The following is a 22,603-nucleotide window of genomic DNA, read 5'->3' as shown; positions in this document are numbered from 1 at the left end:
CTATGCATCTAACTTTTATGCTACCCAATCCTTAATGGTTTAATTTCATTGCTTTTTTAATTTATTTTTTTATTATGTTACTCACCATACAGTACATCATTAATTTTTGATGTAGTGTTCCATGATTCATTGTTTGCACGTAACACCCAGTGCTCCATGCAATCCGTGCCCTCCTTAATACCCATCACCAGGCTCACCAATTCCCTCACCACCTCCCTTCTAAAACCCTCAGTTTGTTTTCCATAGTCCATTGTCTCTCATGATTCATCTCCCACTCTGATTTCTTTACCTTTGTTTTTCCTTTCCTTTTCCTAATGTCCTCCATGCTATCCCTTATGTTCCAGAAATAAGTAAAACCATATGATATTGACTTTCTTTTTTTGACTTATTTCACTCTGCCAATTTTTACGCCACCCAAAGTTTAATGGTTTCATTTCATTGTTATACAACCCTAGATATGCCCATTCCAACTGGCAGGTGTGTATCACCTGTCGATTCACAACACATTTCAAAATCATGGTAAGAATCTGTGTCAACTGTAGTCAATACTTCAATAACAGTCTAGAGATTTTTGAGAAACAAAACAAAACAAAACAAAACAAAACACATGTCATATCCCATTTTGAAAACGAATGATAGACCATGGTTTCACAGTCTATGTACTTTGATGATCTTCTTTGGTTAGCTTATTAAAAAAGCAAAATAATTATATTAGGGAGGAAAGTGAGGGAGGACTTTTTTCCCCATTGGTTCCCAGGGATGCATTGTAACATTTATCTGTGAAAAACAGAGAGAAATGAGAGGAGCACAAGTGTACTCTTCTAATAGAAACAATAAAATGTTACAGGAAAACTACAGGTTTCACTAAAATATGTGATATATAACATAATATGCAAAAATTAATGTATCCTATGAAAACATCACAAGAACAAAAAATATTCTGAGATTTTTTTAACAGATGAAAAACCTATGAACTTAGTTCTGATTCTATTAAGTTAAATTTCACATATTTTTGAATTCTAACAATGACAGAATGGGCTGATTCAGATCAACTCTTCCACTAATAACACCTAGAAAATATGGATAAAGTATTTTACAAAACATCCACATCTATTTAATGGCAGCAGAAAGCTACTAGGGCAGTGAGCATTTGTAGAACTAAGATCCAGAAAGGAGCTAAGGCTAGGATTTGCGGCTCAGAGAGAGGTACCGGAGATTGTGTAAGAAGCAGTACTGGAAGAGAGAATTCCTGAGAATTTTCCTAATCTGATAAAAGTCATCAAACCACAGATTCAAAGAAGCAATATGAACTTCCAGCAGGATAAATTCAAAGAAAACCTTATCAAGAATGAGTCTAACAAAACGGCTAAAAACTAACAAGAAGGGCAAAGTATTATTTATTTTCAAAGAAGTAAAAATACGATCAAAAGCTGACTTCCCCCCAAAGATGAAGGAAACCAGAAAACAAGGGCAGGATATTTAAAAGGGCTGAAAGAAATGACCACCAACTTATATTTGTTTCCAGTAAAATAGTCTTCAAAAATAAAAGTATGATAAAAACACTTTCAGACAAATAAAACACAATTTATCACAAAGAGATTGTCTCCTAAAGAAAGAAGTGCCAAGGGTGTTTTGGTAGACACGATAAAAATGATGCCAATGGAAGGCTAAAACATTTAAGAAGGAAAGTAGACATTTAAAAAAGAGGTTATTATCAAAAATGTTGCATCAGTACATTTAAAAACTATATGACATGGACTTAGTTTGATTGTAAAGCAGAACTTATTCAAAGTGCCTCAAGGAGTAGAAAACCTGAATTTTCCCTGCCAAAACGGAATCATAAATTAATGTTTTCCCACAAAGAAAAGCTCTGACTCATATAACTTCAACCAGTAAATTATGCCATACATTTAAGAATAAATAACATGCATCTCAAATCAAGTATTTCAAAAAAGATGCGGAAAAGAGAAGATTCTTTAACTAATTTTAGGACCAACATAATCCAGATACCGAAACATAACAGAAGCTTCACAAGAAAGGAAAATGAGATACATCAACGTGCACCAAAAATCTCCTGAACAATGCAGAAACACATCAAATCCGACCATAGTCAAAAAAGATAAAGAGCATATTGAATTTATTAGAAGAATGCCAAGTTGGTTTAACTTTAAAAAAGCAATCAATAGTAGCTACTATCTTAAAAGAATAATTACAGAGTTTCTCAAGAAAACACAAAGAAAAAAGAACCAAACAAAAACCACTTGCAGCCCAGAAACAGAGAGGCACGTCCTTAATTGGATAAAAGTTTGTTTTTGGAACAAGCATGGTATTTAGTGAAACACTGCTGAATGATTTTCCTCTGATATAAGGATAAAATAACAACTGTTAGCATTGCCTTGAGTCAATATTACACTGGAGAACCTCACGCTAACGAGTGAAGAAAAAGGAACAAAAAGCTTAAGAACTGGAGAGGAAAAAATAAAATACTTGCTATTCAAAATAATGAGAATTCTTAGAAAATCCAAACGTATAGATAAATCATTAGTATAAAGTATATGTTTATTAGTACAAAATATAATTTGTTATGTCGTGAGTATAAGATTAATACTGAAAAATCATTTCTATTTCAACCCTGAATAGCCAAAGCAATTCTAAAAAAGAAAAACAAAACTGAAAGTATCACAATTTCAGATTTCAAGCTATATTACAAAGTTATAGTCATCAAGACAGTATGGTACTGACACAAAACACAAAAATAAATTAAAACTAGATGAAATAACTAAATATGAGGCAGGAAGCCATCAAAATCCTAGATGAGAATATAGGAAGCAACCTCCTTGACCTCAACTACAGCAACTTCTTATTAGACACACCGCCAGAAGCAAGGGAAGCAAAAGCAAAAATGAAATACTGAGACTTCATCAAGATGAAAAGCTTCTGTACAGGATGGAAACAACCAACAAAACTAAAAAGCAGGGGCGCCTGGGTGGCTCAGTGGTTTAAGCCTCTGCCTTCAGCTCAGGTCATGATCTCAGGGTCCTGGGATCGAGCCACACATCCGGCTCTCTGCTCAGCGGGGAGCCTGCTTCCCCCTCTCTCTCTGCCTGCCTCTCTGCCTACTTGTGATCTCTCCCTGTCTATCAAATAAATAAATAAAAATCTTAAAAACAAAACAAAACAAAACAAAACTAAAAAGCAGACTAGGAGATGATATTTGTAAGTGACATGTCTGAGCAAGAGTTAGTATCCAAAATCTATAGGCCACTTATCAAAGTCACGACCCAAAAAACAAATAATCCAGTTAAGAAATGGGCAGAAGACGTTAACTTTTCCAAAGATGACAAGTAGATGTCTAACAGACACATGAAACGATGCTCAGCACCACTAATCATCAAGGAAATACAAATCAGAACTACAACAAAATATCACGTCACACCTGTCTGAACGGCTAAAATCAACAACACAAGAAACAACAGGTGTTGGCAAAGATGTGGAGAATCTGGACCAAGGCAATGTAACTTTTGATTTCTGGTTGATTTGTTTTAAACTCTGTTGTCACCAACAAAATCTTAATAAACAACAACAAAAAACTGGTGGGAATGCAAACTGGTGCAGCCACTCTGGAGAACAGTTTGGACATTCCTCAAAAAGTTGATAATACAACTACCCCATGTTCCAGCAATTGTGGTACTGGGTATTTACCCAAAGGATACAAAAATACAGATTCGAAGGCTTACATGCACCCCAATGTTTATAATAGCATGATCAACAACAGACAAACTATGGAGAAAGCCCAAATGCCCATCAACTGATGAATGGATAAAGAAGATGTGGTACATATACACAATGGAATATTACTCAGCCATCAAAAACAATGAAATCTTGTCATTTGCAATGATGTGGATGGAGCTAGAGTGTATTATGCCAAGTGTAATAAGTCAGAGAAAAACAAATATCACATGATCTCAGTCATATGTGGAATTTAAGAAAGAAATCAGATGAACATAAGGGAAAGGGGGAAGGAAAAAGAGAGAGGGAAACAAGTCATAAGAACCTCCTAACAACAGAGAACAAACTGAGGGTTGATGGAGGAAGGGGGTTGGTTATTAAAGAGGGCACCTGTGGAGGGGAGACAGATGGTGGGGAAATAGGAGGAGGTGCCATTTCAACCTGTACCCTGAAGTGAGCTGATTACCTACCAAAGAACTCCGATCACCCATGAAATCGGCCTGAGATCAGAATTATACACGTCTGGATCTCTCCAGGGGCAGAAGAGACCAGTGGGCAGGTAAAGTGGAGTGGGAACATCGGACTGATATAGGAAGATAAACAAAAGGGGGAGGGAGCCACCAGAAGTGACTGATTGGAAAGTAAGAGTGCCCTGTGTCTGGGGACCAGCATGAACTTGGAGTCTGGTTGAAAGCACTCAAAAAGAGCAAAGGAAATTGTGGGAATCAGGGCAGTTAGGGACAGGGGCTTAAGTCCCAGGACAGCCTCCCCTGGCGCTGAGGCAGAGAGAGTGTGGCGGAGAAACCAGGTCTTGGTCCCTGAGCCGCCAGGGCGCCGGAGAACACTTGGGGTCCGGCTCCTGTGAAGAGCTGGGAGCCTCGCCAGCCGGCGCGCTGTGCTATCAGAGCCTGAGACGTGCGCGCCCCACACCCTCCCCTGGGAGAGTGCACGCAGGTGCCAGCCCAGCACTCTAGGACCTGGAAAGACCAGCCATTCCCAGCCCAGGCCAGAGGGAAAATCTCAGTGTGCGATCGCTGCTTGGAACCTCTCTGGCCGTCTGGAGCTGCCCAGACAGCTGCCGCTGCCGCTGCTGTGGTTTTGGGTACAAGCAGGAGATCCTGCGTCCCCAGGGATGGCGACTCAGAACCTGCTCTGCCAGTAGCTCTGCAGCACCCACAGGGGAGCAGACTGAGGCTTCCTCTGAGAGGGAGGTCGGGGTGCAGTCTGCTTTCCTCTAAACCTACAAAAACCATCAAAAGCTGTCAAGGCGAGAGAAAAACAAAAACAAAAAACAAACAAAAACCCCGAACAAACAAACATAAAAACCTCCAAAGAACAAAAGCCTGAAAACCCAGTTTCCTCAGAGCCCAACCCCTTGAGGGGTGCAGGAGGACTTAACTCAGGGAACATCACTGACTGAAAACCCATGTGGCAGGCCCCTCCCCCAGAAAACCAACCAGGAAAGAAAAAAAAAGATTTCAAGAGAACAACCACCACTACTTCATAGATACAACTTTTATTTTTAACTCGTTCCCACTATTCTTGTTCATTTTTTTATATAGATAATTTTTTAACCTATTTACCATCACAGTGAGATGTCCAGTACATCAAATTCCATAATAACCTTCTAACCTGAACTTTTTGATACATACACCCGTGTTTTTCTTTTGCTTTTCTATTTTTTTTAATTTTTTTAAATTTTAGTTTAGTCTAGTTTATTCTTTTATTTTTATTTTCTAATATTCATATAGAGTTAGACTTCAAAGTAACCTCCCCTTTCCCCAATCAATGCTACCTCTATAGGTAAACCAATTTTTAATCCCCCTTTATCTTAGGAAAGTTGAGTCCTTTAACAAAGATATCAAGATACATCCAGGAAGAATCAAAATAACCTTCCTTGCCCACACTGAGAATTTATAACCACTCTCCCATCTTTTTCTTCTGCCAGTATTTCTGTGTATTTGTGTTTGTCCTGATAGTATATAAATCTTATACTTGGGCCTCTTTTTGACAAGGTTCTTCCTTTTTTTGCTTTTATATATATATAAATATATATTTTTTTCTCTTGTCATATGCTTTTGTCAGTCTTTTTGTTTGTCTGTTTTTGTTCATACACTTCATAAATCTTACCTTGGGGCACATTTGGGCTGAGCCTTCTCTTTTATTTTCCCTTTTTTTCTTGTCTCTCTCTCTCTCTCATTTTTTCTTTTTCTTTTCTTTTTTTCTCTCATTTGGGTGGGGAATCCTGATTGCTCAGAAGCGTTCCACGGTTCACCTTGACTGCACCACAGTCGATACATCCAGCTACATTCATTCAGTCATCTCTCACCAAAATGACTAGGAGGAAGAATGCCCAACAGAAGAAAAAAACAGAGGATGGGCCTTCTGTAACAGAGCTAATGGCTATCGACATACACAATATGTTGGAAAGGGGATTCAGGCTAACAATTATCCAGGCAATAGCTAGGTTGGAGAAAAGCATGGATGACCAAATGGAATTGATTAGGGCAGAACTGAAAGCCACCAGGGATGATGTTCAAAGTGCTCTCAATGAGTTCCAATCTCATCTAAATTCTCTAAAAACTAGGGTAACTGAGACAGAAGATAGAATTAGTGATCTGGAGGACAAACAGCTAGAGACAAAGGATCAGAAGGAAGCCTGGAACAAACAGCTTAGAAGCCACGAAAACAGAATCAGGGAAATAAATGATGCCATGAAATATTTCAATGTCAGAATTATTGGAATCCCTGAAGGGGAGGAGAAAGAAAGAAGTCTAGAAGATATAGTGGAACAAATTGTCCATGAAAATTTTCCCAACCTCACGAATGGAACCAGCGTTCATGTACTAGAGGCAGAACGGTTTCCTTGCAAGATTATAGATTCTCAAAAGTCCTCGAGACACCTAATAGTAAGAATGAAGAATTATAATTGCAGGCAGAACCTCCTGAAAGCAACCAGGACAAAGAAGCTCCTTATGTACAGAGGAAAGCCCATCAGAATAATGTCAGACCTGTCCACAGAGACCTGGAAAGCCAGAAAGGGCTGGCAAGATATATTCAGGGCACTAAATGAGAAGAAAATGCAGCCAAGAATACTTTATCCAGCAAGACTGACATTCAAAATGGATGGAGAGATAAAGAGTTTCCAAGACTGTCAAGGCTTAAAAGACTATGCAACCACCAAGCCAACATTGCAGGAAATATTAAGAGGGGTTCTATAAAAGAGAAAAAATCCTAAAAATAGCATTGAACAGAAATATAGAGACAACCTACAGAAAGAAAGACCTCAAAGGTAACACGATGTCAATAAAAACGTATCTATCAATAATCACTCTCAATGTGAATGGCCTAAATGCACCCATAAAACAGCACAGGGTTGCAGACTGGATAAAACGGCAGGACCCATCCATATGTTGTCTACAAGAGACCCATTTGGAACCTAAAGATACACTCAGACTGAAAGTGAAGGGATGGAGAAGCATCTTTCATGCCAATGGGCATCAAAAGAAGGCCGGGGTAGCAATTCTCATATCAGATAAATTAGATTTTAAACTAAAAACTGTAGTCAGAGATACAGAAGGACACTACATAATTCTTTTTTTTTTTTAAAGATTTTATTTATTTATTTGACAGAGAGAAATCACAAGTAGATGGAGAGGCAGGCAGAGAGAGAGAGAGGGAAGCAGGCTCCCTGCTGAGCAGAGAGCCCGATGCAGGACTCAATCCCAGGACCCCGAGATCATGACTTGAGCCAAAGGCAGCGGCTTAACCCACTGAGCCACCCAGGCGCCCTTAAAGGGATTATCCACCGAGATGATCTAACAATTGTAAATATCTACACCCCCAATATGGGAGCAGCCAATTACATAAGAAAACTATTAATCAAGATAAAGAGTCATATTGATATGAATACACTAATAGTAGGAGATCTTAACAAGCCTCTCTCAGTAATAGATCATCGAAACAGAAAATCAATAAAGAAACAAGAGCATTGAATGACACATTGGACCAGATGGACCTCATAGATATATACACAGAACATTCCACCCTAAAACAACAGAATACTCATTCTTCTCAAGTGCACATGGAACCTTCTCCAGAATAGACCACATACTGGGTCACAAATCAGGACTCAACTGATACCAAAAGACTTGTCAGTCAAAAGACTTCCCTGCATATTCTCAGATCACAATGCCTTGAAACTGGAGCTCAACCACAAGGAAAAGTTCCGAAGGAACTCAAACACCTGGAAGCTAAACACCACCTTGCTTAAGAATGCTTGGGTCAACCAGGAGATCAAAGAACAACTTAAACAATTCATGGAAACCAACGAGAATGAAGACACTTCGGTCCAAAACCGATGGGATACAGCAAAGGCGGTCCTAAGGGGGAAATACATAGCCATCCAAGCCTCCCCCCATAACATTGAAAAATCCAGAATACACCAGCTGTCTCTACACCTTAAAGAGCTGGAGAACCAACAACAAATCAAACCAAGTCCCCACATAAGAAGGGAAATAATCAAGATTAGAGCAGAGATCAATGAGGTAGAAACCAGAGATACAGTAGAACGTATCAATGAAACTAGGAGCTGCTTTTTTTAAAGAATCAATAAGATCGATAAACCATGGCCACACTAATCCAAAAGAAAAGAGAGAAAGCCCAAATCCATAAAATTATGAATGAAAAGGGAGAGATCACAACTAACACCAAGGAAGTAGAAACAATCATCAGAAGTTATTATCAACAGTTATATGCCAATAAGCTAAGCAACCTGGATGAAATGGATGCATTCCTGGAAAACTATAAACTCCCAAAATTGAACCAGGAAGAAACTGACAACCTGAATAGACTGATATCTAGTAACAGGATTGAAGCAGTGATAAAAAACCTCCCAAAAAAAACAATAGCCCAGGACCTGACGGATTTCCTGGGGAATTCTATCAAACTTTCAAAGAAGAAATAACACCTATTCTCCTGAAGCTGTTTCAAAATATTGAAGCAGAAGGAAAACTTCCAGACTCTTTTTATGAAGCCAGCAAAGACCAGGCAAAGACCCTACCAAAAAGGAGAATTCAGTCCAATATCACTGATGAATATGGATGCTAAGATTCTCAACAAGATCCTAGCAAACAGGATCCAACAGTACATTAAAAAGATTATCCGGGGGTATTTACCCCAAAGATAGAGATGTAGTGAAAAGAAGGGCCATCTGTACCCGAATGTTTATAGCAGCAATGGTCACGGTCGCCAAACTGTGGAAAGAACCAAGATGTCCTTCAACAGACGAATGGATAAGGAAGACATGGTCCATATACACTAATGGAGTATTATGCCTCCATCAGAAAGGATGAATACCCAATTTTTGTAGCAACATGGACGGGACTGGAAGAGATTATGCTGAGTGAAATAAGTCAAGCAGAGAGAGTCAATTATCATATGGTTTCACTTATTTGTGGAGCATAACAAATAGCGTGGAGGACAAGGGGAGATGAAGAGGAGAAGGGAGTTGAGGGAAATTGGAAGGGAAGGTGAACAATGAGAGACTACAGACTCTGAAAAACAATGTGAGGGTTTTGAAGGGGTGGAGGGTGGGAGGTTGGGGGAACCAGGTGGTGGGTATTAGAGAGGGCACATATTGCATGGAGCACTGGGTGTGGTGCAAAAACAATGAATACTGTTACGCTGAAAAGAAATTAAAAAAAAAAATTATCCGGAGTGTCTGGATGGTTCAGTGGGTTAAAGCCTCTGCTTTCGGCTCAGGTCATGGTCCCAGGGTCCTGGGATCGAGAACCGCATTGGGCTTTCTGCTCAACAGGACCACCTGCTTCCCTCTTTCTCTGCCTGCCTCTCTGCCTACTTGTGATCTCTGCCAAATAAATAAATAAATAAATAAATAAATAATAAAAAGATTATCCACCATGACCAGGTGGGATTCATCCCTGGGTTACAAGGATGGTTCAACATTTGCAAATCAATCAATGTGACAGAACAAATCAATAAGAGAATAGAGAAGAACCACATGGTCTTCTCAATTGATGCAGAAAAAGCATTTGACAAAATCCAGCATCAATTCCTGATTAAAACACTTCAAAGTACAGGGATAGAGGTAACATTCCTGAACTTCATAAAATCTATCTATGAAAGACCCACAGTAAATATCATCCTCATTGGGAAAAAGCTCACAGCCTTCCCGTTGAGATCAGGAACACGACAAGGATGCCCACTCTCACCACTCTTGTTCAACATAGTATTAGAAGTCCTAGCAACAGCAATCAGACAACAAAGAGAAATAAAAGGTATCCAAGTTGGCAATGAAGAAGTCAAACTCTCTCTCTTCACAGATGACATGATTCTTTATATGGGAAACCCAAAAGACTCCACCCCCAAAACTACTAGAAGTCATACAGCAATTCAGTAATGTGGCAGGATACAAAGTCAATGTACAGTAATTAGTGGCTTTCTTATACACTAAAAATGAAAATACAGAAAGGGAAATTAGAGAATCGATTCCATTTACTATAGCACCAAGAACCATAAGATACCTGGGAATAAACCTAACCAAAGAGGTGAAGGATCTGTATTCGAGGAACTACAGGACACTCATGAAAGAAATTGAAGAAGACACAAAAAGATGGAAGACCATTCCATGCTCTTGGATCAGAAGAATAAACATGTTAAAATGTCTATACTGCTTAGAGCAATCTATACTTTTAATGACATTCCGATAAAAATTCCACTGGTATTCTTCAAAGAGCTGGAACAAATAATCCAAAAATTTGTATGGAATCAGAAGAGACCCTGAATCACTAAGGAAATGTTGAAAAACAAAAATAAAACTGGGGGCATCACGTTACTTGATTTCAAGCTTTACTATAAAGCTGTGATCACCAAGACAGCATGGTACTGGCATAAAAACAGACACATAGACCAGTGGAACAGAGTAGAGAGTCCAGATATGGACCCTCAACTCTATGGGCAAATAATCTTCGACAAAACAGGAGAAAATATACAGTGGAAAAAAGACAGTCTCTTCAATAAATGGTGCTGGGAAAACTGGACAGCTATATGTAGAAGAATGAAACTCGACCATTCTCTTACACCGCACACAAAGATAAACTTGAAATGGATAGAAGACCTCAATGTGAGACAGGAATCCATCAGAACCCTAGAGGAGAATATAGGCAGTAACCTCTTCGATATCAGCCATAGCAACTTCATTCAAGATATGTCTCCAAAGGCAAAGGAAACAAAAGCGAAGATGAACTTTTGGGACTTCATCAAGATCAACAGCTTCTTCACAGCAAAGGAAACAGTCAACAAAACAAAGAGGCAACCCACGGAATGGGAGAAGATATTTGCAAATGACAGTACAGACAAAAGGTTGATATCCAGGATCTATAAAGAACTCCTCAAACTCAACACACACAAAACAGACAATCATATCAAAAAATGGGCAGAATATATGAACAGACACTTCTCCAACGAAGACATACAAATGGCTATCAGACACATGAAAAAATGTTCATCATCACTAGCCATCAGGGAGATTCAAATTAAAACCACATTGAGATACCACCTTACACCAGTTAGAATGGCCAAAATTAGCAAGACAGGAAACAACATGTGTTGGAGAGGATGTGGAGAAAGGGGAATCCTCTTACACTGTTGGTGGGAATACAAGTTGGTGCAGCCACTTTGGAGAACAGTGTGGAGATTCCTCAAGAAATTAAAAATATAACTTCCCTATGATTCTGTAATTGCACTACTGGGTATTTACCTCAAAGATACAGATGTAGTGAAAAGAAGGGCCATCTATACCCCAATGTTTATAGCAGCAATGGCCACGGTCGCCAAACTGTGGAAAGAACCAAGATGCCCTTCAATGGACGAATGGATAAGGAAGATGTGGTACATATACACTATGGAGTATTATGCCTCCATCAGAAAGGACGAATACCCAACTTTTGTAGCAACATGGACAGGACTGGAAGAGATTATGCTGAGTGAAATAAGTCAAGCAGAGAGAGTCAATTATCATATGGTTTCACTTATTTGTGGAGCATAACAAATAGCATGGAGGACATGGGGAGATAGGAGAAGGGAATTGGGGTAAATTGGAAGGGGAGGTGAACCATGAGAGACTATGGACTCTGAAAAACAACCTGACGGTCTTCAAGGGGTGGGGGGTGTGAGGTTGGGGGAATAAGGTGATGGTATTAGGGAGGGCACATATTGCATGGAGCACTGGGTGTGGTGCAAAAACAATGAATACTGTTACAGTGAAAAGAAATTAAAAAAAAAAAAAGAGGGTACCTGTTGTGATGAGCATTGAGTTCTATATGTAAGTGATGAATCACTGAATTCTGCTTTAAAAATTTGCCCTGGATGTTAACCAAACTTTAAGTGAAAGAAAATCATTTCTATTTCTATACAGCACAACAAATAATTAGAAAATTCCATATAAAATTTACACTGATCAGGGAACTTGGGTTCAACTCGTTGAGCATCCAATTCTTGACTTCAGCTCGGGTCATGATTTCAGGGTTCTAAGAGTGAGTCCTGCATCAGGCTCCATGCTGGGTGTGGAGCCTGCTTCAGATTCTCTCTCTCCCTCTGCCCCCATCCCTCCTCTAAAAAAGAAAATAAAATTTAGACTAATCTTTTCAATTTCTATAAAAATACCCACTGTGATTTTGATTGGGATTGTACTAAACCTATAGATCAATTTAAAGACATAATATTTGTCAACAGTGAGTTTACCAATCCATGAACTTAGGATATATTTACATTAATTTTTAAGTAATGTATTATTATTACTATATAAAATAATCCTATTTTACAGAGATATTAAGATTAACATTTATATAGAGGCATTTCACATCTTATATTAAAATTAATCCTAAGTATTTTATATTTCCAGATCCTATTTAAAATATTTTTTAAATTCTAATTTTTAATTGTTCTGTCCACAAAAACAAAATTTTTGTATATTGACTCACTATTCTGAAACACTGCTGAATTCATGTATTAGTTCTGTTTCCTATTTTGTAGATTTGCAAGATGTTCTACATGCTGTAATGACTATGGACAAAGGCATCAAAACAATTAAATGGGGAAAAGATAACACTTTAACCAATGATCCTAGAATAAATAAATAAATTATATGTGTGTGTGTGTGTATATATATGTATATATATCTATCTATCTATATATACATAGATATATATATAAAGTTTTGTTCTACCTTATAAAATATACAACTAATTCACTACCGATCATATATATAGGCTAACAAATATAACTTTGAGTAGAAACTATTTAAAAACATCTTCATGAACTTAATGCAGGCAATGTTTTCTTAGGGCAACAAAAGATTTAACTATAACAGAAGAAATTGATAAATTAGACATTTTTTTTAAAGATTTTGTTGACAGAGAGAGAGAGCCCAAGCAGGGGGAGTGGCAGGCAAAGGCAGAGGAAAAGGGTGAAGCAGGTTCCCCATTGAGCAGAGAGCCTGACTTGGGGTTCAATCCCAGGATGCTGGGATCATGACCTGAGCCGAAGGCAAACGCTTAACCAACTAAGCCACCCAGGTGCCCCTAGACATTGTTTTGAAAAGACTTCTCTTCATCAGATGAAATAAGAAAATATACTGGCCACACACTGAGATCAAATATTCATAAAATACATTTCAAAGAGAATTTGTATCCAGAATATATAAAGCATTCTACAGCACAACTCAAGGGCAAAAGATTAACAAAGGACTTTAGACAATTTGCCAAAGTTTTTATAAAAGCATATCCAAATAAGTACATGAAAAAGGCTCAAGATCATTATTGAAAAAATGGAAATTAAACCCACAATGAACTACTACTCCAGATCAACTAGACTAACATTAAAAGCACATACACAAGCTGAAAACTACTAAATACCTATCAACAGGAAAATGGATTATTAAATTGTAGTATATTTCATAACCAATTAGTATGCAACTATTAGGACAAATGATCTACAATTACACATATTGATAGTCATGACTTATTAACACTATACTGAGCAAAATAATCACCAAGAAGAGTATATTTTGTATGATACTAGTTTTATAGCAGAACTTATCTCTGCTGGTAAATTTCAGGATAGGGGATGCACTTAGAGCTCTAGTTGCTGAAAGAACAATGAGGTCTTTTGAACCGGTAAAGTTCTATTTTGCACGGGTGCTAGCTACACAGGTGTGTTCAGTTTGTAAAAGTTCTCCAAGTTGTATATGCTCACTTGTGTATATTTATGTTTTACTTGAATAAACAGAAAATTATTTTAAACCAATATTGCTTACAATAGGATAATAAAACAGAAATAAATATACTCAAGACTTCTATACAAAAAACACTCTCTTACTAAGAGAAGATAAATAAAATCTAAATAAATTAAAGAATATACCATGTTCATCAACTGAAACACTCAATTTTGAAAGATGTCAATTCTCCTTTAAACTGACCTACACTCAAAACAATTTCCATTATAGACCTAGCATCTGTGGAAATTTACTTGTGGAAATTAATGAACGTATTCTGCACTTCATATGGAAATGTAAAGTTCTAAAAAAAACCACAAAAATCCTCAGGGAATCAAACAAGTTGAAGGAATTCCTCCACTTGCTGTCATGACTTGTAACCACATTTCAATATTTTTTTTTTGTTAAAGATTTTATTTATTTATTTGTCCCAGAGAGTAAGAGAGCCCAAGCAGGGGGAGAGAAGGCAGAGCAGGCAAAGGGAGAAGCATGCTCCCTGAAGAGCAGGGAGCCCGATGTGAGACTCAATCCTGGACCCTGAGATCATGACCTGAGCCGAAGGCAGAGGCTATAACCCACTGAGCCACCCAGGCTCCAAGGGCAGCTTATAAAAACAGAACATAATAGAAAGTAAACAGCAGACATTCACATCATACGGACACCTGAGTAATCAGAAATGTACAACAGAACAACAGTGGGAAAGGGATCATCATATAATAATAAATGTGACATTGGGTCACTCAATTAAACACATGGATTGCACATCTAAGTGAGAAAGATAAGACAAATTTTAGAATGTAACTTCAGTCACTTCGAAGATGTCTTAAATGGATACATAAAGCATTAACCATAAATAGGTTAATAATTTATACTAGATTAAAATTAAGATATTCCATTAAGGAAAAGACATTAGGAAAACAAAAAGTTAAGACAATGGCCTGGAGAAAATATTTGCGACACATAACTGACAGAGAGTTCATACCCATAACATGGAGTATATGAAGAATATATGATCTATAATGGTTTTTTAAAGAATCTTTATAATGCAAGAAGCATTCCTACACATTGAAAAGATAAAGACCTAGAAGCTGATGTTAACACAAGAGAGACATGAACGGGCCCTTTCAAAATGAGGATGTCCAAGTAGTAGACAAACAAATAATCAGGGAAGTAGAAACTCAAAGTACAATGGTATAGTATTATACCCACTAGAACTACTAAAAGTACAAAATGTGACAACTAAGACATACATATGGGCACAGTGGACTCTTATACAGTGCAGGTAGAAGTATGAATCGGTACAACTGTGGTTATCTACCAAAAAAGCTAACATACTCCTACAGTTTGATTTAGGAATCATGCTCCTATTGATATATCCGAGAGAGACTGGTATGTAAGTGCACCAAAAGCATTCAAAACAGCAGTATTCATAATAGCTAAAAATAGGAGACAATCTAAATGTCCATCAACAGAGAAGCTGAAATGAGTCATGATGTAATCATGTAATGGAAAACTATAGAGCAAAGAAAGTGAATGAACTACTTCCACGTGCAACATCATGGATGCATCTCACAAACAAAGCCAAACAAAAATACACCTGTCTATTATATGATCCCCTTTATACAAGTCCCAAAATAGGTAAAACACATCTATGGTGTCAGGACAGTGCTCATATACTGGCAGGGAGGGAATTAGTACCAGTGATTAAGAAGGGGCAAGAGGTAGTTTCAGTGGAGCTAGTCGGCAATTATTTCTTGCCCTGGGTAGTGTTTACATGAGTGTGTTCACTTTGAGATTATTCACTGAGCTGGATACCTACTTCTCATTTTGTGCATTACAGCCCAACAGAAGTTTATTAAAAATATAATTCAAAGCATTAAAATACAGGGTTTTGAGGTGCTTACCTTGCAGTTATTAGTAAAGGCAACTTTTAGAGCAATCAGTAGTGTTAAAAAAGCAAGAGAGGTGGGGTGCTGGGTGGTTCAGTGGTTGTCTGCCTTAGGCTCAGGTCGTTGATTCCAGGGTCCTGGGTTCAAGCCCAGCATCGGGTTTCCAGCTCAGTGGGGTGTCTGCTTTTCCCTCTCCCTCTCTCTCTCTTTGCCCACCCCCACTCTTGCTCTCTCTTTTTTAAATAAAATAGTTAAAAACAATGAAAGGTATTTAATATACCAAAGAGAACTTTAAACATTTGTTTGTAGTATATATGGAATAAATCACTAATTAGTAACTATTCTGATGTGAGTAAATTTGGCACAACAACAACAACAAAACACTTTACTTGATGATTAGTTACTATGTTTACCTGAAAGTAATAAAACTCCATTAATTTTAATTACATTTTCAAAATCAGATTTTCCATTAAATCAAGCTGGCCTCTCTCATTTGCCAGGATTAAATTTTGATGCATTTGGGTATTTCTACACATCATTAACATGGTGAACACAACCAAGTCTGGTAAAAATTCAGACAAATTAGCCTCTCTATTTCTGACATAAGAACCCTATTAATATTTTACTCCTCTCTCTTGATTTACTCTTTATTTTCTAACACTTCGTTTATCTTCATATTTACACCATTTACATGTGACCAACTGTTAACTTACCATTTAAAATGTCATATTCGGATCGCACATGAAGTTACCTGGTGCTTGTTAATTCCACAGCAGCTCATGGCAGGAGATGGAACACTGACTGTAAAAGCCATAGGGCATGTTCTGCCATTCAGCATCAGAGTGATCTTTGGTGACTCACTTTCCCACGTCAGGCCTTAGTGATCAAGATGGAACTTTCACTTGTCAATGTTTAAAGAGCCTATACATCTATTTGGCTTAGCCTTTTGGTTTTTGAGAGTGAGAATTTACTCAGACCTTGTGATTATCCTTTCCCTATTCTGTTCCACCCTACTTTGACTGATAGGACCCACCCCTATTGCCTGATCATAGCACTCTTAATTTAAGCCAAGACACCCAGTCTTTCTCCAGGCTGAGCTCCTGAGGGATTCTCCCAAGCAGCAAAGCCAGCATGAGGATTATCTAAGACAATACAGATAAATAACATTATTTGAAAACTCCACTAATTTGGGCAAAGTAGAAGCATGTCTGTAGTATTGGGAAAACTTTTCAAGTGTGCTAGTTCATGTTCATCCTTTTGTACATAATGAGATTCCCCATATGATATCACAGCTCAGGTCATGATGCCATGGTCCTGGGATCGAGTCCCGCATCAGGCTTTCCACCTGGCGGGGGACCTGCTTCTCCCTTTCCCACTCCCCCTGCTTGTATTCCCTCTCTCTCGCTTTCTCTCTCTCAAATAAATAAATAAAAACTGTTAAAAAATTAAACAATGTTCATCCTCACTTTTCAACAAACACCATTTAAGTGTGAGTTTTCCTTTAACCATGTTTCCATTAGTATGGGGATTGGGACCCAATGCCATCCTAACAAAACTGGAGCATACACAATTCCTCCTCAATCTGGGTAATAACCCCATTTAGTTTGACTTTACTGTGTTCTTCATTGCATTAATTTCTGTGGCCAAACAAATGCAAATTATTCCATAGTTTTACTTTTTTTTTTCCTTCTCTCCCTCCCTCTTCCCAAAGGTCAACCTAATCTCTAAAATTTATTTTAAATATATAGTCAATTCTTTTACTTTAAGATAAAACATTTATGCTATTCTCTTCTGAGCAATAGACTGCCCTTTTAAACCCCCTGTTATCATCTCCCATTCAATATTTCCCTTCTATTTCCCATTCAGCATTCTCACTATTAAAGTTTTATCCCTCTGCTTAAACAAAAATCTGTATTTTACAGCCTGTCTATTGTTGATCCAGTGTAGGCATCATCCAATTTATGGCAACTGATATATATTTTATAGATACTACTACAAATTCATAAACTATAGTTTATGCATTACAATCACATTTCACAAATTCTGGATTCCCCTCTCCTTTGCACTATCAACATGAAATTAGAACTTCTCAACTCACTGTTCTAATTCCCGTTTTAATGTCAAACATTTTCTCCTTGGCAACTAACAGCCCTCTTTCTATACAGACCTCTTTGTCCTTAAAAACTGTTAATATTTCTCTAAATACACCCTAGCTTTCTTGTGACAGTAAGGTATTCTGAGCTCACCTTTATTTATTCTGGCCCAAACAAGAAATGTTTCCTTTTAGTGGAATATCATGGTAGGTTCAAAAATAGAGGCAACATAGTGCAAGTAGTTTGCCTGTTTAATGACCTGAGTTGCCAGAATGGCCTTAGGACACTTTGGGGGTGGGGGGGGGGAAGTACTCTTTAAAAGGGAGGATGGTCAGAGGGTCAGGAGTTCATATTGATTTTTCCAACTTAGTTCTACCTTTATGTACCTTTACACTTTACTAAGAGGGTTTCTTATACCACTGTAATTTTTCTCATTTGAGTTGCCACCTTCCAAGTTATCCACTCTTAAAAATGTCCTGCTATGTACTGTGTACGTGATTAAATGGCAGTGGTGCCCTGCCCCCCAGCCCTTCACTACAGAAAGACTTTAAATCTGCTTTCATAAGTATTTTCTTTTTGTACATTTGGACATGAGGCCAAACTATCCTAAAGTTGGCTCGAAACTGTACAAGTCTACATGATCTACTGTGCCGACTTCACCTAAACCCAGTCTCTGCAAAAAGAAAAAGAAATCCAAACTAATCCCAGAGGAACACTAAAACATTAAAGGCTTACAGCACTTAGATCCCAAACCAAGCCCATGCACTTAGTGGAAAATAACAATATAAAACTGAGCTGCTGGGTTTTTGTAAAAAAGCTTCCAGTTTTCATTTCCGTGAATGGAAATATATGCTTGAACCCCCATATTTGATTGAGATCCACTATCTTAATCTAATTTTCTTTGCTTTAAGCAATGTTCATTTGGGGCACAGGAATTCTAATGAACTCTGATTTTTACAGAAACTTTTAGATATATACTTATTGCCCCAAGTTTTCCACCCAGTCAAAAGATACCTGAAAAGTCCAAATATTGAGAATTATCAAATAAATGTGCTAAATACTGAAATTTGTAAATGCCTATTATTCTAGTCAGAAATTTGACCTATATTCACCATCTTACACACTTTTATAATTACTCTACAGTGACCCACAAGATTTAACTCAAAAAATACAAAACCGCAAGCAATTATAGCACATTTCACTAAGAATTCCATAACAACACCCAATTCCACTGGCCCATTTCCAGATCGTTTTAGTCTTCAAAAACGAAATGCTGAGTGCTAAGAAATCTACATCTATAGGAAAGCTGATTGCTTATGTAGTTTCCTTCAGAGATAAGAATGAGTGTGAGAAAATGTAGAAAATCTACATTACTTATTACTTACAACTGATCAAATTTGGAGAATTAGGAGATCTGTAGTATCCAAAACTATCCTATGTATACTACTTCACAAAAATCCTTTAAATATATGATCCAGATTACATTCCTGATCCCCTCATCAACTTCTTTGCCATACAAGCTTCTTCCAAATGTCTCTGAAGATTTTCCCACCTAAGTGAAACTAGCTAGAATATGGGTGATCCCGCCTCTCATTAACTTTTACTTCATCTGGGGGCACCTGGGTGGCTAAGTGGGTTAAAGCCTCTGCCTTCAGCTCAGGTCATGATCCCAGGGTCCAGGGATCAAGCCCCTGCTGAGCAGAGAGCCCGCTCCACACCCCCCCCCACCGCCTACCTCTCTGCCTACTTGCGATCTCTGTCAAATACATAAAATAAAATCTTAAAAAAAAAAAAACAACTTCTACTTTGTCTGTATGTGATTGTTCATGTTATAATTCCATCCTCATATGATGCGATCTCATTGAGATCCCACCCTGAACTAATTGCTCAGTGAACAAGGCCACTTGAAGGCTAGGCTAGACATAGGATGAAGGAGGGAAAAGCATATATTTCTCTATTCACACACCCACATTTCAGCTCTGTAGCTACTGTGAAAGGAGGAACATTATAAGATATCTCACCTCTGAAATTCAAAATCCCTCAGGTCCAAAATGATTGGGAAAAAAATATACTTAGGATTCTCTTTGCTGGATAATGTTTTTCATAATAATTAAACGATTCATAAATTAATTGTGATGATAATCATTCAAAAAGTAACTCACATACTCTGGGGTTTTCTGTGAAGTAGTACCTCACACATTCTTAGGCACACCAAAACAAACACAAGAAGTGCCTCAGCAAATTAGACAATGTGCAAAGTATAACTAATTGTATGTTCAAATCAGTAATTTCATACAATAGCCTCCAAGAACAGTTATTTTGTTGATTTCAATGGGTTGTTAAATTGGTTGTTGGATTTTGTTTTTTTTTTTCTCAACGCAGTTGAAACCTGAACCTTGTAGACATGATCTGAATTTTTCTTCTTCTACATTGTTTAAACTTCGGCTGAAAAAGTTTGTATTTCTGCCAGCTGAGTATAATTACACAGTCCCCACCCATCTCCATTATTGCCTTTGTTGAGAAGAAAAATTCTAAACAACGTCTGCTGTTCCCCATGTCACAGCTTATTTGAAGTAATCACTATTTGGTATCACTACTTAGTTCATCTGGGTTTTTTCTGTTGTTGTTTTTTTGGTTGCTTTTTTTTTTTTTTTTTGCTTAATAGCTTTATTGAAATAGAATTCACATTTCAGAAGCTTCACCCTTTTAAAATATACAATTCAGTGGCTTTTCATATATTCACAGAATTGTGCAAACCTATCGACTCCTGAATTTCAGAACATTTTCATCACCCCCACAAAATGAAGCCTTTTTGGGAAGGGCTTGTCAAGGACTTTCCCTTGGGAAGGGAAAGTCAACCCCCCTTTCCCCTCAAGCATCACCCCCCAACTTTTAGCTACTTTTCATTTCTATAATTCACCTGTTCTGTGTACCTCACATAAAAGAAGGAATACAATTTGTGGTCTGTTGTGGCTGTCTTCTTTTGCTTAGCAAAATGAGTTCAAGGTTCATCTGTGTAGTATGTAACACCAGTATTTAGTTCCTTTTCCGGACCGAATAACATTCTATTGTAGAGATAGAACACTTTTTTAAATTTTTTAACTTTCATCAGTTGACCAATACCTTTGTCGCCTCCTTTTTGGCTATTACATAATGCAGCTATGAGCATGCATGAACATGTTTTTGTGTGGAGTTGTATTATTATTTCTATGGTTATACACCTAATAGTGGAACTGTTGAGTTATATGCTAATCCTATAGTTAGCAATTTGAGTAACTACTGAACTTTTACCAGAAGGGCCACACTATTTTACATTTGCATCAGCTATGAAAGAGGGGTCCAATCCTCAGTTCAACTTTTTAAAAAATTTTGTTTTTAATTGTTTGGTAGAATTGACCCATGAAACCATCTGCTCCTGGACTTTTGTTTCTTGGGAGTGTCTTGATTACTGTTTCAATTTTAGGACTGGTCATCAGTCTGTTCACGTTTTCTATTTCTTCCTGCTTCAGTTTTGAAAAGTTACCTATTTCTAAGAATATATCCCTTTCTTCTAGGTTGTACAGTTTGTTGGCATATAATTTTTCATAATACTCTCTTACAATCCTTCCTATTTCTGTGGTGTCAACTGTTATTTCTCCTCTTTCATTTCTGATTTTGTTTGAGTCCTTTTGTTGATCCTTTGTCTGGATCAGGGTGTGTGTGTTGGGGGGTGGGAATGCATCTGGCTACAAGTTTATCAATGTTGTTGATCTTTTCAAAGAAACCAGATCTGTTTCATAGATCTGTTTTATTGTTTTTGCTTGGTTTTGTTTTTAGTTTCTGTATCATTTATTTCTGTTCTCATCTTTATTATATCCTTCCTTTTGCTGGGTTTGGGTTTTTTCTTCTTCTTTTTCTAGTTCGTTTAGGTGTAAAGTTTAGGTTGCCTGAGATTTTTTCTTGCTTCTTAGTATAGGCCTGTATTGATATAAACTTCCCTCTTTAGAACTACTTTTGCTGCATCCCAAGGATTTTGAGTTGTTTACATTTTCATTTGTCTCCAGGTATTTTTAGATTTATTTTTTGGTTGATTCCTTCACTATTTATTAGCATATTCTTTAATCTCCATGTTTTGGGGTTCTCTCCTGGTTTTTTTCCTGTGGTTGATTTCTAGTTTCATTGTACTGTAGTCAGAAAAGGTGACTTTCATCTTTCTGAAACTGTTGAGACTTGTTTTGTGACCTAGTATAAGATCTATTTTTTTTTTTAAGATTTTATTTATTTGACAGAGAGAAAGTGAGCGAGCTATAAGCAGGAGGAGCAGCAGGCAGAGGGAGAGGGAGAAGCAGGCCCCACTGATCAGGGAGCCCAGTGTGGGGCTCGATCCAACCTGAGCTGAAGGCAGATTCTTTTTTTTTTTTTTTTAAAGATTTTATTTATTTATTTGACAGAGAGAGAGATCACAAATAGGCAGAGAGACAGACAGAGAGAGAGATGAGGAGAAGCAGGCTCCCTGCTGAGCAGAGAGCCCTCTGCGGGACTCGATCCCAGGCCCCTGGGATCATGACCTGAGCCGAAGGTAGAGGCTTAACCCACTGAGCCACCCAGGCGCCCCTGAA

The sequence above is a fragment of the Mustela putorius genome, unplaced genomic scaffold (genome assembly GCF_011764305.1).
Source record: "Mustela putorius furo isolate JIRA1106 unplaced genomic scaffold, ASM1176430v1.1 tig00003836_pilon_pilon_pilon, whole genome shotgun sequence".
Lineage (NCBI taxonomy): Eukaryota > Metazoa > Chordata > Mammalia > Carnivora > Mustelidae > Mustela > Mustela putorius.
Note: the sequence above shows the minus strand (reverse complement) of the source record.